The 18,477-nt window shown below is 45.7% G+C and overlaps 1 pseudogene; it reads right to left on the bottom strand.

Moving 5' to 3' along the window:
- Nucleotides 1-15,718: 15,718 nt before the first annotated feature.
- On the bottom strand, nt 15,719-16,532 carry LOC147095795 (uncharacterized; annotated as a pseudogene).
- Nucleotides 16,533-18,477: the final 1,945 nt, after the last annotated feature.

The raw sequence follows: 18,477 nt of genomic DNA, 5'->3' as shown, positions 1-18,477 counted from the left end.
TCCAGTAAATCGCTAGCTCCTTAGTTAATCAAATTCCTGACTTAACCTTCTCTCTCAGCAAGCTGGAACCTTGCTAGTTCAATTTCCAATAAATCGCTAGCTCCTTAGTTAATCAAATTCCTGACTTAACCTTCTCTCTCTGGTACCTTTATTTCAGCGCTTCCTACAGTCCTTTTCTGCACGATCCTGTTCGCAGGGCGTCAGCGCCTCATGGCTGGTCCTCTGTTCCGTTTCTGAAAGGGAAGCAGTCACAACGGCAGTTTAACCTCCGAACCTTGTGAGTCAATTACCCGATGGCAGTACTGTCCAATGGAATAAACAGACTATGCGCAGCTATGCTTCTGGCAGGGAAAGTCCCAAAAATGTGGCAAAACACCACCTTCGGCCGATGGGATTTTCCCAACCGAGCAACGTACTCGGCGTCTGTTAACTCACCAATTGGTACAGCAAGCCATCTCGGTGGAACCTCCAAATTGTAGAAGTGCCTTACTTCTTAGCTCTGGGTAATGACTCAATACACACTTGGATTCGTCAGACGGACAGGCCTTTTATTTAACTTGCAAGGGGAATCAGTACCTCCACTCAAGGGGTGAGGCTACTATTCCAATGATACAGTGTAAACGTTCTATATTTATACAGTGTAACAAACAAGTTTGATTGAAATCCCTTTGTTCCTCTATCAGGATACATTTTAGATTAATCATCAGGTAGAAATAACATATTGACAGAAGGATCCTGGACACATAAGTCAACCGTTAATCTATAACAGGGCATGAATCGTGTAACTGGAGGTCCTCTTTAATCATATATAAGGGAGGCAAGCTTTGCTTTCGGTCACAAGTTATCAGGTCATTGGTACATCAAAGAAACTCATTATTCCACTTCTACATTCTCATTAGGTGGGCAGGCATCTGTTCTTGGCTGTAGTTCGAGTACGTGCAATAGCTCTAGTTACACATCGACACTTGCCCAGTGTCAAGTCTGAAAACTTTTACCCAGCAAGCACTTGAAATTAACCCCTTATATCATGTAGATTTCCTCAACACAGACAACAAGAATAACTTTAACAGGTCTTTACTATTCGGAGGTCAGGGCTGAACTGCCCAGCAAATCACTAAACAACGTATATATACCGGTGTGGTCACCACCGGTATTACAGTATACAGCAGCCAAGAGAAAGTAGTACATCTCTTAAGGTAGTTCTCTTAAGGTGGAACAGGTTACATACACCACAATCCTCCCTTGTTAGCTTAACAGTGTATATCCCCATTTAACATAACATAACATATATATATATATATACAACTTCATGCAAAACAGTTCAAAGATTCAGTCTCCGAGGAGGCCACCTGATCCGAGTTGGATAACGCCTTTCAGGGGTCTCTGATTCTTGTTGCTGGGGTGACTCATCTAGTTGATCTCTTATGGATTGGATATCATCATCAGGTACATTCACTTCTGAGGTAGATGCTTCAGGTTCACTAACTTCTTCCACGGTTGTCTCTGCCGTAATCATGGGTTCGAGCCTTGTTCTCGATTCTACCAGTTGGTCAGCATGACGTCGTATTACATTTTCACCAATATCTACCGTGTACATCAGGGGTCCTTGTCTGGCCCGAATTGTTCCAGATTGCCATTTCTCATTTTTATAGTCCCGGGCTAACACTGGTTGTCCTATTTCGAAACTCCGAGTGGCCTTGTTATTTATATGCTGGAACTGTTTGTTTTTGACTTCCCTCCGCACATTTGGTTTTAACAAGTCCAACCTGGACCGCAACCTCCTGTTATAGAACATCATGGCAGGACTTTGGTTTGTCACTGCATGAGTGGCGTTTCGATATGCCAGTAGGAAATTGTCCACCTTGTGTTGTAGTGGAATTTGATCTTCGCTCATGGCCTTTATTGCTTTTTGAACGTTTGTACAAATCTCTCGGCCAACCCGTTTGTAGCCGGATGATATGGGGCAGAGGTATAATGTTTCACCCCATTCTTCTTCATGAATTTCTGGAATTTTTCTGACATGAACTGCGGTCCGTTGTCTGAACATATTTGTTCTGGCAATCCATTTCTTGCAAATATCGTTCTTAGCACCGCGATCGTCTTTTCCGAGGTAGTGGTAGTCATCTTAATCACTTCTGGCCATTTAGAATGTGCGTCCACCGCAATTAAAAACATGGAGTCCATGAATGGACCAGCAAAGTCAATATGTACACGTTGCCATGGGGTTGAAGGCCATTCCCATGGATGCAGCGGTGCAATCGGAGGTGCATTTTGAACTTTTTGGCACCCTGAGCAGCTTTTCGTCAGATCCTCTATCTGTTGGTCGATACCCGGCCACCACACATAAGCCCTAGCAAGGCTTTTCATCTTGACTCCCCCCAGATGACCTTCATGCAGTTCCTTTAGAACTCTCTCTCTTAACTTCGGAGGAATAATCACCCTTGTTCCATACATCAATGATCCTTGACAGACGGACAGCTGTTCTCGTCTTGCTGAGAATGCCGGTAACAGTGGATCACCATGTGCTGGCCATCCCTTCACTGTCAATTCGTAGACCCGGGACAGTGTCGGGTCGTTCCTGGTTTCTCTTTCAATACTTGCATTGGTGACTGGTAAACATTCGATGATGGTCGAGTGAAATAACTCAACAGGGTCAACCGTCGGTGCCTCCTCCGCTGTAGGTAGTGGCAGGCGCGACAGCCCATCAGCATTACCATGCTGCTATGTACCTTTGAATTCAATCTGATATTGATGTGCCCCAAGGAAAAGGGACCATCTCTGGAGCCTCTGTGCTGTCATCACCGAAACACCCTTCTTAGGGTTAAAAATGGATACCAACGGCCGGTGGTCTGTCAGTAGCGTAAACTTTTGGCCCTGCAGGTAATGATTAAACTTCTTTACTCCCCACACAAGGCTGAGAGCCTCCCTATCTATCTGAGCATAGTTGCGCTCAGCGGAGGTCAATGATCTGGATGCGAACGCGACTGGCCTCTCCAAGCCATTTGGCAACTTGTGTGAGAGTACTGCCCCAATACCATATGGAGAAGCATCACAAGCCAAACGAATAGGCAGCGTTGGGTTGAAGTGAGCCAACACTTCCTCTGAGGCGATCAATGCCTTGCTTTTGCGAAAGGCCCTCTTACAATCCTCTCTCCACTTCCATGGTACTCCCTTCTGCAAAAGAGCGTTCAGCGGGTGCAGCACCGTGGATAAATTTGGCAGAAACTTATGGTAATAGTTAATCAACCCTAGGAACGACCTCAACTGGGATACATTATCCGGAGCGGGAGCCTTCACAACAGCTTCGATCTTGTCAGGAGTCTTATGAAGCCCCTCCTGGTCAATGACATGACCACAGTACGAGATCCGCTTCTGAAAGAACTCACATTTCTGGCAATTAACTCGAAGTCCATATTCTTTCAATCTGGTGAGCACCAGTTCAAAATTTGCAAGGTGTTCCTCATCATCATCTCCTGTAATCAGAATATCGTCCAGGTAACATTGTGTGCCTGGAATTCCCTGTAATACCTGCTCCATGGCCCTCTGCCAAATTGCTGGAGCCGATGCCACTCCAAAAACCAGTCTATTATACCGATACAAGCCTCTATGCGTGTTGATCGTGAGATACTGGCGTGACTCTTCCTCAACTTCCATCTGTAAGTACGCCTGCGCCAGGTCTATCTTGGTGAAGTGTTTCCCGCCAGACAACGAAGCAAAGATATCCTCAATCCGCGGAAGCGGATATTGCACCGTGTGAAGCACCGGATTAACAGTGATCTTGAAATCTCCACAGATGCGAACCTTCCCCGGTTCCCCCGGCTTGTTGCTCGATGAACGCTTCATGACGGGAACAATGGGCGTGGCCCACTCACTCCAGTCCACCTTAGACAGTACTCCTGAACGTTCTAGCCCTTCCAGCTCAGCTTCCACAGCAGGTCGTATCGCATAAGGTACCGGTCTGGCTTTGAAAAATTTCGGGTTTGCATGTTCTTCAACCTTGATGTTTGCCGTAATTCCTCTCAGTGTTCCCAGTCCCTGTTGGAACACCTCTTTAGCATCGTCCAATATTCTGGACAATCGTTTAGGTTTGACATCTTCTTTTTTACCGGAATCTACCGTTAGTGCTTTTAATGAATGCCAGTCCATATTTATTCTCCTGATCCACTCCCATCCCAGTAGTGGTGGACCTCCCTCAGGTAGCACATATAAGCCCATTCCTCGGCTTTCTTTGCCCTTGTGGACCACCTTTACCTTTATCTTTCCGATGGGGTATACTCTTTGCCCCGTGTATGTTTTCAATACAATCTCCGTATCCCGTAGGGGAATATGTGGGAATAACCTTTTGTAATCTTGCTTATTCATGACCGTCAATGCCGATCCAGTGTCCAATTCCATCTTCACTTGGACTCCTGCTATCTGAAGTGTGACCTAGATAGTTTGGAGGTCTGCTTCATTACCCACATTGTGTACTCTTAGACAACCCAGTTCCTTACTGCTGGAGTCTGAATCTGACTTCTGTTCATCCGAACTGTTCTCTGTCACCTTGTGTACCTTTCTGCACTTTTCCTGCGGTGACTTTTTGTTGCTGGTCTTCTTTCCTGACCGGCATACTTTAGCTATGTGACCAAGCCTGCCACATTTTCTGCATTCCTGATTTTTGAACCAGCACTGGTTCTGATCGTGCGTTGTCTTTCCACAACGATAACACTTTACTGCACCCAAGGCCATTTGGTTGGTGCTGAGTTCCGATGACCTTAGCTGCATTTCCACAGTGCCTCTCGCTGCGGCTTCGTGCGATGCTGCAATAGTGACAGCTTTATCAAGCGTAAGATCATTCTCCTCTAGCAGTCGCTTTTGTGTTCCTTCTTTTAACAATCCACACACAAATTTATCTCTCAGCGCATCTGCTAGTCCTGTTCCAAACTGACAGTACTTTGATAGCTTACGCAGTTCAATTAAGAATTCAGCGTTGCTTTCTACTTTCAGCTGCGTTCTTCTGTAAAATTTTAATCGTTCCGCTATCAGCAGCGGCGTGGGGTTTAAATGATTTTTCAGGACAGTAACAATATTCGCGAAAGTCTGATCCGCCGGTTTATCTGGTGATACAAGGTGCTTCAATAGCCCGTACGTCTTCGCACCCATTGAATTTAATAAGGTTAGTGCTTTCTTATCATCTGGTACCTCATTTGCTTTACAATAAACTTCCATGCGTTCTACATACGTGGCCCAATCTTCGACATCGCTATCAAAAGCTTTGATGTTACCATGTTTAGGCATCCTTGCAAGTTTCTTTAAATTTTCTTTTTCCCAAAATGGCGGCTTCCCGCGCTTGTCTTCTTCCCCCGCCTACTAAAATGGCGGCTTCCCGCGCTTGCCGGTTTTTCCCGCGCTTGTCTTCTTCCCCCGCCGACTACAATGGCAGCTTCCCACGTTTGCCTTCTTCACCCACTGGCTGCAATGGCGATTGCCGTGCTGCTGCCGTTCTCACCTCCCCAGCGGTTCTCAATTCCCCGACGCTGCTTTTGCTGCCCCGCGGTTCCCGTGGGCATTCACGCTTCCCCTGCTGTTGCGCCTCTCAGCCCCGCTTGCAGGCCGGTCCTTTACACCGGCTGCGGTTGAGTTCTCCGCGGTTCTCGTGGCCTTAACTCTGTCCCAGTCGCAGCGCCTCTCGGCCCCGATTGCAGCCCGGCCCTTTTCACCGGCCGTGGTCGAGTTCTCCGCCCTTTTTCCTCCGTTATCCCTCCCCTACTTCACAGCCAACGCGGCCGACATTCTGCTCATGTCGCTGATCGGCTTACCCACCACCATGGTGGAAGGGATGATCACTGCCTGTCGCTGATGGAGGGCTTCGTGGTCAGAATTTTTCTTTTTAACCCGGGTTCTCGATGCCTCCCGTGCGATGTGGTGCTCAGCAGGATGATGAGGGCAGATGCCTCTTCTCAACGCCCACTCTGAGGACGAAGCTGCCTTTGATGTAAAACTGCCGCAGGGTAAGATCGGACTCGTCGCCACTGTTGAGTCTGTGTGTCCCAGTTATGCTTATTATAAATCACTGGATACAGACAACAAGAATAACTTTAACAGGTCTTTACTATTCGGAGGTCAGGGCTGAACTGCCCAGCAAATCACTACACAACGTTTATATACCGGTGTGGTCACCACCGGTATTACAGTATACAGCAGCCAAGAGAAAGTAGTACATCTCTTGAGGTAGTTCTCTTAAGGTGGAACAGGTTACATACACCACAACGTGGGACATGGGGAATGCTCCATTCATAAGTTTGACAGGAAGTGCTGTCAAAACTTAGAAATACTACGGGCCCCAAAACATCACTAAATCTTCAAATAAATAAACATCACATTTTTAAATAAACTATAAATTACATGAAATAACTAGTTTAAACAATAATTTAAATTATTGAAAAAAATTATTTTATTTTCTAATGGGGCTAAAAATAAACTTACCTTTCTTTAAAGCATTTAAAAATAATAAATCTGTGGAAAAAATGTTTTTAAAAAGCAGGACTTACGCCTTAAATGTGTAACTTCTGCAGACTTATCCTCCCAGGAAAACGTGTAAAAAAAAGTAAGTTCGATGCGCACGCGCAGCCTCTCCCGCGCACGCATTCGACCTCTGAAATCCTGCTTTCAGGGGAACAGAAGTGCCGGTTTCCCGCGCATGCGCAGTGCATGCAGGAAACCGGCACTTTCATTGGGCCTACGGGTGAGTACCCCGTGCGTACTCACCCATGGAGACCCGCATTTCTGGGCCAATATGTTACAGCGCATCTCGTTGTTTTGGTCACAGGGGACTGCATAACAGGCATTCTACTGTTATATCTTCAAAGTCGCAACTCTTGTCACACTGTAAGCATTTCCTTCGAATTACAATCGAAGTCACAAAAGCGTTACCGAATTGTGAGGCAGGAAATATGCATGGCAGGCAGTTAGTTGTTGCACATTCCGAGCTGAAGAATAAGTTGCTGAACCAGGACGGGTTGATGGAGTTAAGATACAGAGCAGCCATGATCTAATTGAAGTTGTGTCTCCCGATACTGACATTTACTCATGCTAGGCTACTGACCCGTGAGACTGGGAAGGGTTCTAATATATCAGCTCCAGCATCAGTCCTGATCGATAGAAACATCACAATCAAGTGAGATCTTATTGCCATCCAACACCCAGACACCTGCCCTTCTCAGCAGCAGTCACTGATAAGAGATACAGGTGGTAGTCTTCACCGATTGTCTATGCCGAGTCCAAGGGCGCTTCCCAGCGGCCAATTGCCGCTAATCTCAGTTAAACTAGCTCAGCACTGTCTAGGATTAGAATGGTTTCGTTGTATACCCTATGTGGATCAGTAGCAGACTAGGTGCTTAATTTACCGTTCAGCGAGCGAGGAAGGCTTCCACAGATTAAGCAACACATTCATTACAATTGGACTCTTACATCAGGTTTCTGTACATTTTATTGCTCAAATAGTTTACGTGCCATTTGTTGCTAATGTACTTTTATCCTACATTTAACCATGAAATATCTGGCAATTGTTGCTTCTTGGAGAAAACAGAGCTAAATTTTCAGGAAAATGTAAATGCTTTCTCACCAGATTCATCAGAATGATATTGGGGTTATAATGGTTAAATTATGAGGACAGGTTGCCTGGACTAGGCTTGTATTCCCTTGAATAGAGAAGATTAAGGGGTGATCTAATTGAGGTGTTTAAGATGATCAAAGGAGTTGATAGGGTAGATAGAGAGAGAGACCATTTCCTCTGCTGGGGAGAGTCCACAACAAGGGGGTATAAATGTAAAATTAGAGCTCGATGGTTTAGGGATGATGTCAGGAAGCACTTCTTCACACAAAGGGTAGTGGAAATCTGGAATTCTCTCCCTCAGGAAGCTGTTGAAGCTGTGGGTGGGGGAGGTCAAATGAAAATTCCAAAACTGCAATTACTAGATTTTTGTTAGGCAAGGGTTAGAGTTAGGACCCAAGATGGGTAGAGGGAGTTAAGATAAAGATCAGCCATGATGTAATTGAATGACAACAACAACTTGTATTTATATAGCGCCTTTAATGTAGTAAAAGGTCCCAAGGCGGTTCGCAGGACTATTTTAAGACAAAAAATTTGACACCGAGACACATGAAGAGAAATTAGGGCATGTTAAGTCTGTGAATTATTTAGTTAATTAAGACACAGACTAATGAGTAACAATAAAACAGGTCTTTACTGGTTGGAGGTAGGGACTATACTGAATACAAGATTACTGCACAGTGCTTATATACCGGTGTGTTCACCCCCGGTATTACGTCTACAGCAGCCTGAGAAAGTAGTACATCTCTTAAGGTGGAACAGGCTTAAGCTCTCTTAAGGTGGAACAGGTTACATACACAACACTCCTCCCTTCTTAGCTTTATAGTCATCCCCCCCATTTAACATAACGTAATAACATATATACATATATAACTTCATGTTTAACGTAACATATCACAGATTCAGTCTCTGCGGAAAACAGTTCACAGATTCAATCTCTGTGGTGTAGTCGGTTCACGTTACTCATTCAATAGTCCTATCATGGATTTAACAGCTTGAACTTCCGAACTGATTTGGCTCCGTTCGGAGGGACCACGTGTGTGATCTGGTAGAGGTGATAATGGTTCAGATGGGTCATCTTCTGTTTTTACTTTTCCTTTTCTGCTTCTTGGAGACTCTCTGGGCTCCATTGTCAGCTGCCACAGCTGCCAGCTGCATGCGCAGTTCCTCCTTCTCTTCCTCCTGTTTCCGTCGTAGAGCCAGCTTCTCCCGATGTTCCGTAGACTTTTGGTGCTCCTCCATGATTTCTGCACTTTGGGAGTTGAAGTTACAAGCTGGGCAGGACAGGACATCGTAATATTCGGTGTCGTCCACCAGGTCATGGTAATATTCGGTGTCGTCCTGAGCTAGACCAGTGAGAGGGTCGTCTATTTCCTCCATACCCAGCTGGACGTTAGCCAGCTCTTGTTCCAAATCCAGACACCTTTCCTGAAGAGACTTCTTCATGTGTACCTCTGCATCCAGCTTTTTCTGGGCTTTCAGCAAGTCGTTTACTAGTGACCTCATTTGTGATTTTAATACTTCAACTTCCTTTGGAGATTGATTGATCGGACTATGCAATCCCTTTACCGGAGCAGCTGTTTCAGCGGTCTGTTGTTCTACATTGACGTGAGTCAGCGTACTTTTGGCATCCAATGGCTGCTCTGTTGCAGTCGTTTCAGTCTGTGTCGTCACATCAGCCATCTCAATGACTTTTGAGAGCTCCAAACCCTTTTCCTTTGAAGATCGCAGCTCGTGTTCATGTTTTTCCCATTTCAGAGTCTTGTCCCTCAGCATATGAAGGAGTTGGCTGACCGTTAACTCTTCTGACACCAGATTATGGCACGCACCTTCAGAACCTGAATCAGCTTTGATTCGTTCGGCCTCCTCGCGCAGATGGTTGGTGTGCTCCTGCTCCATTTTCTCCATCAGTTGCTTCTGTTGCCTTTCCAGATTCTCCCACTCTGTAACAAAGAACTTTTTTATTTCATTCATCTCTTGCTCAAAACGGCGAATCATTTGTTCTAATTGCTGTTGTAGTTTGAAATGGAGTTGAGTTCGAGCCCAGTGTCCCTCAAAAATGTGCATATCAGTAGACTTGACAGACTCAGAATTCTCTGTTAAACTATGTTGTTGTTGCTCAGTGGAATTCTGTGCTGAAACTTTGTCTTTTGCACATGGGTTGGTCTTACCATCATCAGTTCTAGAGTCTGGGCTGATTATCTGCACCGAGTTCTCACTCTTTATGGCTTTTAGCGAATGCCAGTCCATATTTATGTTTCTAAACCACTCCCGGCCTAGTAGTGGTGGACCTCCCTCCGGTAGCACATATAAGTCCATTATTTGACTTCCTTCGCCCTTGTTGGCCACTGCAACCTTTATTGTCCCGATGGGGTACACTCTCTGCCCCGTGTAGGTTGTCAATATAATCTCCGTGTCCTGTAGGGGAATATGTTGGAATAACCTTCTGTAATCTTTCTTACTCATGACCGACAATGCCGATCCAGTGTCCAATTCCATGTTTACTTGGACTCCTTCTATCTGAAGAGTAACCCAAATTGTCTGGAGGTCTGCACCCTTACCAACGTTGAGTACCCTTAAGCTAGCCAGTTCAATACTGCTTAAGCCAGCCAGTTCGTTACTGCTAGCGTCTGAATCGGACTCCTGTTCGGCCACCTTGTGTACCTTTGCGTATTTCCCTTGCGGTGACTTCTTGTTGCTGGTCTTCTTCCCTGACCTGCATACTCTAGCTATATGTCCAAGCCTACCACATGTTCTGCATTCTTGGTTTTTAAACCAACACTGGTTCTGATCATGCGTTGTCTTTCCACAACGATAACATTTGCCAGAACTCACACCCAATTTGTGTGCACTGAGCTCCGGTGACCGTAGCTGCATTACTGCCGTGCCTCTCGCTGCGGCTTCGTGTGCTGCTGCCATAGTGACCGCCTTCTCAAGCGTCAGCTCATTCTCCTCGAGCAGTCACTTTTGTGTATCCTGTTTAAATAAACCACACACAAATTTGTCTCGTAGTGCATCTGTCAGTCCCGTTCCAAACTGGCAATATTTCGCTAATTTACGCAATTCCAGCAAATATTCAGCATTGCTTTCATGCTGTAGCTGCCTTCTGTTGTAAAATTTAAATCGTTCCACTAGCATCAGCGGCGTGGGGTTTAGATGATCTTCCAGGACAGTAACAATCTCATCGAACGTCTTATCATCCGGTTCATCTGGTGATAACAGGTGTTTCAATTGCCCGTATGTCTTCGCACCCATTAAATTTAATAATGTTAGAGCTTTATCTTGGTCACGAATTTTATTGGCCTTACAATAATTTTTTACTCTTTCAACATATATGGCTCAATCTTCGAGGTCACTATCAAAGGTACTAATATTCCCGTGTTTAGGCATTGTAGATTTGCAATTTCTCAGATTTTCTTTTCTTTACTTGTTATCAAAGATGGCGGCTTCCTGCTCTTGCCGTCGTCCTCCGCCTACAAAATGGCCGTTTTCCCGCGCTTGGCGGTCTTCACCCGTCCCCCGACGCCGTCTCCCTTCAGCCCCCGATTGCGGCCCTTATCTTTGCCGCGATCGCCCGAGTGCAGCCCTTATCAGCGGATGCGATCGATGGCCCGGCTGCGCCTCACGCTTGAAAGCGGCCCGGCCCTTATCAGTGCTTGCGATCGATGGCCCGGCTGCGCCTCGCACTCCAAAGCCCTTATCTCCCGATCGCGATCGATGGCCCGCACTTTTCACCGCGGCTCTCGCGCCTTCAATTTCTGCAGCCGCTGCCCTTTCAGCCCGAGTGCGGCCCTTATCGGTGGTTGCGATCGATGGCCCGGCTGCGCCCCTCACTTCAAAGCGGCCCGGCCCTTATCTGCCGATCGCTATCGCCCTGTACCTCTGTCTTCCCCCAGCCCTGTCTTCTACTCCGGTTCACAATCTGATGGAGGCTTGAGGGTCCTAATGCCTGTCGCTTCCAGTGGGGTGGTGTGGTTTGAAACCTCTCTTCAACCGCCGTGGAATAACTGCTGCAGGGTAAGAACCTGACTCGTCGCCAGTGTTAAGTCTGTGAATTATTTAGTTAATTAAGACACAGACTAATGAGTAACAATAAAACAGGTCTTTACTGGTTGGAGTTAGGGACTATACTGAATACAAGATTACTGCACAGTGCTTATATACCGGTGTGTTCACCCCCGGTATTACGTCTACAGCAGCCTGAGAAAGTAGTACATCTCTTAAGGTGGAACAGGCTTAAGCTCTCTTAAGGTGGAACAGGTTACATACACAACAGGGCAGGTGATCAAAAGCTTGGTCAAAGAGGTAGGTTTTAAGGAGCGTCTTAAAGGAGGAGAGAGAGGTAGGGAGGCGGAGAGGTTTAGGCAGGGAATTCCAAAGCTTAGGGCCGAGGCAACAGCAGGCACGGCCACCAATGGTTGAGCGATTATAATCAGGGAGGTTCAAGTGGGCAGAATTAGAGGAGTGCAGATATCTCGGGGGGTTGTGGGGCTGAAGGAGATTACAGAGATAGGGAGGGGCGAGGCCATGGAGGGATTTGAAAACAAGGATGAGAATTTTGATATCGAGGCATTGCTTAACCAGGAGCCAATGTAGGTCAGCGAGCACAGGGGAGATGGGCGAACGGGACTTGGTGCGAGTTAGGACATGGGCAGCTGAGTTTTGGATGACCTCAAGTTTACGTAGGGTGGAATGTGGGAGGCCAGCCAGGAGTGCGTTGGAATAGTCAAGTCTAGAGGTAACAAAGGCATGGATGAGGGTTTCAGCAGCGGGTGAGCTGAGGCAGGAGCAGAGACGGGCGATGTGACGGAGGTGGAAGTAGGCAGTTTTAGTGATGCTGCGGATATGTGGTCGATAGCTCATTTCAGGGTCAAATATGACACCAAGGTTGCAAACTGTATGTTACAGCCTCAGACAGATGTTAGGGAGAGGGATGGCGTCAGTGGCTAGGAAACGGTGTTTGTGGTGGGGACTGGAAACAATGGCTTTCGTGTTCCCAATATTTATTTGGAGAAAATGTTTTGCTCATCCAGAACTGCATGTCGGACAAACAATCTGACAATTTAGGCACAGTGGAGAGCTTGACAGAACAGGTTCGAGCGGCTGAATGGCCTCCACTGGTGTCTATGTTCCAACGTTCATTCTGCACAGGACGACCAAGTACAGCTTCTGAACTGCACTGTTCTCCATCACTTGTTGATTTTCCTGGTTCTTTGCTTCCAAGTTACAAGGAATAGCTTCAAGGAAACAATCAAGCAGTCCACGGAAGTTACTTTTTTTCAGGGCTTCCACGACATGGAAAACGCTGCTTTGATGTGGCCTAGTAGCAAACATGCTTTTACCCATGACCTTCACCCACTCTATCTACCCTATCAACTACATTTATCATCTTAAACACTTCAATTAGTGTTCACGAGGTTGATTCCTGAGATGAAGGGGTTGACTTATGAAGAAAGTTTGAGCAGGTCAGGCCTATACTCATTGGAGTTTAGAAGAATGCGAGATGATCTTATTGAAACATAAGATACTGAGGGGGCTCGATGAGGTAGATGCAGAGAAGGTGTTTCCCCTCATGGGGAAATCTAGAACTCGGGGGCATAGTTTCAAAATAAGGGGTTGTCCATTTAAAACTGAGATGAGGAGGAATTTCTTCTCTCAGAGGTCTGTAAATCTGTGGAATTCTCTGCCCCAGAGAGCTATGGAGGCTGGGTCATTGAATATATTTAAGGTGGAGATAGACAGATTTTTGAACATTAAGGGAGTGATGAGTTATGGGGAGCGGACAGGGAAATGGAGGTGAGCCTAAGATCAGATCAGCCATGTTCTCATTAAATGGCGGAGAAGGCTCGAGGAGCCAAATGGCCTACTCCTGCTCCTATTTCTTATTTTCTTATGGTCAATCACATAGAGCCCATTTCTGGGGAAGAGAAAACAGCGAGTGGAAGAAATACCCATTACAGGCGAATTCCAGGCTCATATAAATGGTTATGGTTGCTTCAAAGAGTCCCAGCGTTAGCTACTGGCACCATCAGCTGAACGAGCACAGAAGCTTCTCAGAAATATGAATTAAGTTGCACATTTGCAGTGCACACCTACCTAACAATGCAGATCCTCCAGAAGCTAGGTTTATATCATTGCCTTTGCAAAACAAATAATTATTAATGAGGGAATAACATGCGATTGGTATGATTAGCCATGTCAGTATTGCCAAGAGTTTTCACATTTTTGCATGGGGACACTTCAAGCACAGCTTAAATGCAGAGTGAAGCTCTCTGTCAGCTGAAATCTCAGAGGAGCAGCACTCGCTGCTACAATCTGGTATTGTTCTAATTGCCTAACTCTCCACATCATGGTGTCTCCAAGTGGCTCACATCTGCACTACCCACCCCCCAAAGCCTCCATATCAGCTAAAGGCCACTGAAGAATCTCGACCTCATGCAGGACATAGCAGTTTGCTTGATCAGAGCCCATGCCACTGGACTCAGTATCCAGCCCTCCATCACTGGCACACTGCAGCTCCAATATGTACAACCTATAGGATGCGCTGCAGCAACTCACCAAGTTTACTTCGACAGTAGCTTCCTCTCCTGCAACTTCTACCAGCGAGAATGGCAACACCATCATTTACAGGTCACCCACCATTCTAGCGTGGGCGTATATCACCATTCCTTCACAGTCACTGTTTCAGTATCCTGGGATCCCCTCGCTAACACAATCATTGGAGCGCCATCCCAGGGAGTGCAGCTGTTGCAATGGAAGGCCCACCTTCACCTTCTCAGAGCTGCCAGGTATTAGATATGCACCAAGCCTTGCCAGCACAAGGAAAGCAAATAAAAAAACAGGGGGTCGGGGGTGGGGGGAATTGAATGACTTTGAAATTGCAACACGGAAACTGGTCGCTTGGACCAACCAGTCCATGCCAGTGTTTGTCATCAAAGTAGGCAATAGTCCTAATCACATTTGATCGCAATACTCCAACATCACTTGATTCCCATTTGCTTCAAGTCTCCTCTCTAACCTATTCTTAAAAGCTGATATAGTCTCTGCTTCAATCATTAACTTCGACAATACATTCCACAGATTCACAATCCAATGTGTAACAGACCTGATGCAGGGAGGGTGTTTGCCCTGGCTGAGGGGTCTGGAACGAGGGGTCATAGCCTCAGGATACGGGGTAGGACATTTAGGACTGAGATGAGGAGAAATTTCTTCACTCAGAGGGTGGTGAACCTGTGGAATTCTCTACCACAGACAGCTGTGGAGGTCATCACTGAATATATTTAAAAAGGAGATAGATTTCTAGACACAAAAGGCATCAAGGTGTATGGGGAGAGAGGGGGGATATGGTATTGAGATAGAGGATCAGCCACGATCGTGTTGAATGGCAGAGCAGGCTCGAAGGGCCGAATGGCCTGCTCCTGCTCCTATTTTTCTGTGTTTCTATGTAAACCTTATCCTGCTCTCTGTCCTAACGCTCTTACATTTAATCTTTATATCTATGTCCACTACTTCTAAGCCCATAAATCTTTGTTTCTATCTACTCTGTCCCATCCCTTCATAATGTTCAACAGCTATCAATTCAGCCTGTCATCACTTCCCTTCTCATTGACAATCAGCCAAGTTTTTCAAGTCCTTCTGCCTATTTGTTCTTCCTGCTACCAGGCACCATCCCAGTGAATCTTCGCTGTACCCTCTCTATTACCTCGAATCTGTCCTATAGTGTGGAGCACAAAACGGCACCCAGTACTGCAACTGTGGTCTCACTTACGTCTGATATAGATTCACCACTAAATCTCTGTTTTATGTTCTATACCTCTTGCCTTAAAGCCCAGTATACCATTCGCCTTTTTATGCTCGTGTCTCTTGAGGTGCTGCTTTTAAGGTCTTAATCGTTTTAACCTGCCAATTCCGTTGCTGTTCCACATCACAGTGCCTTCCCGCATTCAAAGTATGTGGATATTAATAACCTGTTAAACAGCAGTAACCAGAGATTCTGAAGGGAAGGATTGTGCATTGACAAGCTATTCGAATTCTTTGAGGAGTTAATAAACCAAGTGGACAGTTGCAAGCCATAATAGGTGAAACACCAGATAATAAACTTTGGTATGATTTCAGTTGAAAACATTATCAAAATAATCTAATAATGAGAGTATACGGATATTTCAGCATGTTCTTGATCTCTGCTCTGAACCTTCTCTGGGTCATTGCAAAAATACAGGTATTTGTACAGGAAGTCGTGCACATCAACAAATATGTAATTCTAACTGCCAAATAAAGTGAGTTTGAACCTTGGAAAGTAACTGTCTCCGTGACACCGACACAAATGTGTATTACAGTAATTGGCGCCGACAGCACCATAAAACTCCCCGAGATAGTGAAGAGCAGAATGATGGATGTTCTTCGGTTCTTCATCTCGGGATCACTGCTGCTCTCCCCAGTGCTGCGGCTCTTCAGGAATCTGCGAGATCTACTGGCCACTAAGATGTGCCTGGCAGTGAGAGAGTTCAACAGCAACAGCAAAGGGATTGGAAGCAATGCGTTTGAGAGGTTGGTAATCCATTGGTGAGCATTCCATGCCGGTAAAGTAAAATATCCTGTTACGGTACGGCAGCCCCATGGTATACTTTTAACAATATAGTAGGGCTCATAGCGGAAAAACATGGGAACATTGATCAAAATGTTAAGCACACACACTTGTTATAACCATAGCGGCCGTTCTTTCAGTGCAATATATTGATTTCAGTTTCTGGCAACAAATGCTTATGAAGCGGTCAAAGGTGAATGACATGGTGAACCAGATTGAAAGTTGAATGCTAAACCCTTGCATGAAGGCACTGAAATGACACACGTAAGTGTTATTCATTAATGAATCTGGGAAATGATACTTAATGATTTGACTCACAATAACATTAAAAAGGTCTCCCACAGCCACGGCCATCATATAACAAGCGATTCCTTTGGAAAGACCACACTTTCCTTGGAAAAGAATCAAAACTGACATCAGGTTCGCTGGAGGAAATGCAAAAACAGGAAAGTTAGCACAACATTGAGCGGAGATGTACACTGACACCCCGTTAGAATTCAAGGGCTCAGCAGTCGGGAGACCGGGAGGTATGGGGGATATATTTTAACTTTGGTGAGAGTGTAATATAGTGATATCGAATTGGCCACCCACGGAATACCATGCCCGATTTTCTTTTCCATGGAAGTCAATTAACGGGAATATCAGGCACGGCAGAAAATGGGCGGCCAATAAGATAGCGCCCATTTGACACTAGAGCTAATAATTGACTTTGAATGCTGGAAATGCTCAACAGGTCGGGCAGCATCTGTGGAGAGAGAAACAGAGTTAATGTTTCAGGTCAATGACCTTTCGTCAGAACAGGAATAAGTTAGCGATGCAATAGAGTTTAAGCAGGTGCAGGGGCAGGGAAAGCTGGGAAGGGGGGAAAGAACATAAGGGAAGGTCTGTGATAGGGCAGAAGGCAGGAGAGATTGAAAGACCAAAGGGACAATGGTGCAAGGCAAAAGGAGATGGTAATGGGACGTGTAAAGAAACAAAAGATGAGACTAGAAGAGGTGTAAATGGGAATGGCAGAATCATCAACAGCTGCCCTGTGATAAAATAGGGACCGAGGTTATGGTCTGAAATTGTTGAACTTCATAATTTGCTGACATGAAATACTCAAGGCCTACATTTTAACCTAACTTGGCAGGTGGAATACCCACAGCATCGTGGGCATGCTGGCTTAACACTCTGCCCAATTTTGCTCTCCAGTGACTTCAGTGGAGAATAAGATCAGGCGGGGGTTAGAATCAGCGATGCACCCGATCCAGTCAGTTTTCTGACGGGTTGGGTTAGGTTAAAATCGCCCCAGTGTTTTTATTCCTATCACTGGTTAGTGACGTTTATCTCCCCTTTAATGTAAATAGATACATTTGGGGCAATTTTAACCACTACTGCCGGGTGAAAAACGATGATATGAAATTGCGGCCCCCCCTTTTATACCTCAACCAATTTTATTGTTCATTGAAGACAATATAAAGGTGAAAACCTCTGCAAATGTGAACACTAGATTCATAGAATCAGAGAAATTTACAGCACAGAAGGAGGCCATTCGGCCCATTTTGTCTGTGCCAGCCGACAAGAGCTATCCACCCTAATCCCCCTTTCCAGCTCTTGGTCCGTAGCCTTGTAGGTTGTTGCACTTCAAGTGCATATCCAAGTACTTTTTAAATGTGATGAAGGTTTTTGCCTCTACTACCCTTTCAGGCAGTGAGTTTCAGACCCCCACCACCCTCTGGGTGAAAACAGTTCTCCTCAAATCCCCTCTAAACCTCCGACCAATTACTTTAAATCTACGCTGCCTGATTAATACCTTTCTGCAAAGGGAAATAGGTCCTTCCTATCCACTCTATCTAGGCCCCTCATAATTTTATACACCTCAATTAGGTCTCCCCTCAGCCTCCTCTGTTCCAAAGAAAACAACCCCAGCCTATCCAATCTTTCCTCATAGCAAAAATTCCCCAGCCCAGGCAACATCCTCATAAATCTCCTCTGCGCCCTCTCTAGTGCAATCACATCCTTCCTGTAACGTAGTGACCAGAACTGCATGAAGTATTCTAGCTGCAGCCTAACTAGTGTTATATACAGTTCAACCATAACCTCCTTGCTCTTATATTCTATGCCTCAGCTAATAAAGGCAAGTGTCCCATATGCCTTCGTAAACACCTTATCTACCTGTCCTACAACCTTCAGGGATCTGTGGACATGCACTCCAAGGTCCCTCTGATCTTCTGCACTTCTCAGTGTCCTACCATTTATAATGAATTCCTTTGCCTTGTTAGCCCTTCCCAAATGCATTACCTCAAACTTCTCCAGATTG

The sequence above is a fragment of the Somniosus microcephalus genome, unplaced genomic scaffold (genome assembly GCF_052327205.1).
Source record: "Somniosus microcephalus isolate GS21.2 unplaced genomic scaffold, FLI_Smic_1.0 unresolved_chr1, whole genome shotgun sequence".
Taxonomy (NCBI): Eukaryota; Metazoa; Chordata; class Chondrichthyes; order Squaliformes; family Somniosidae; genus Somniosus; species Somniosus microcephalus.
This window is presented reverse-complemented; position numbering and strand designations above follow the sequence as displayed.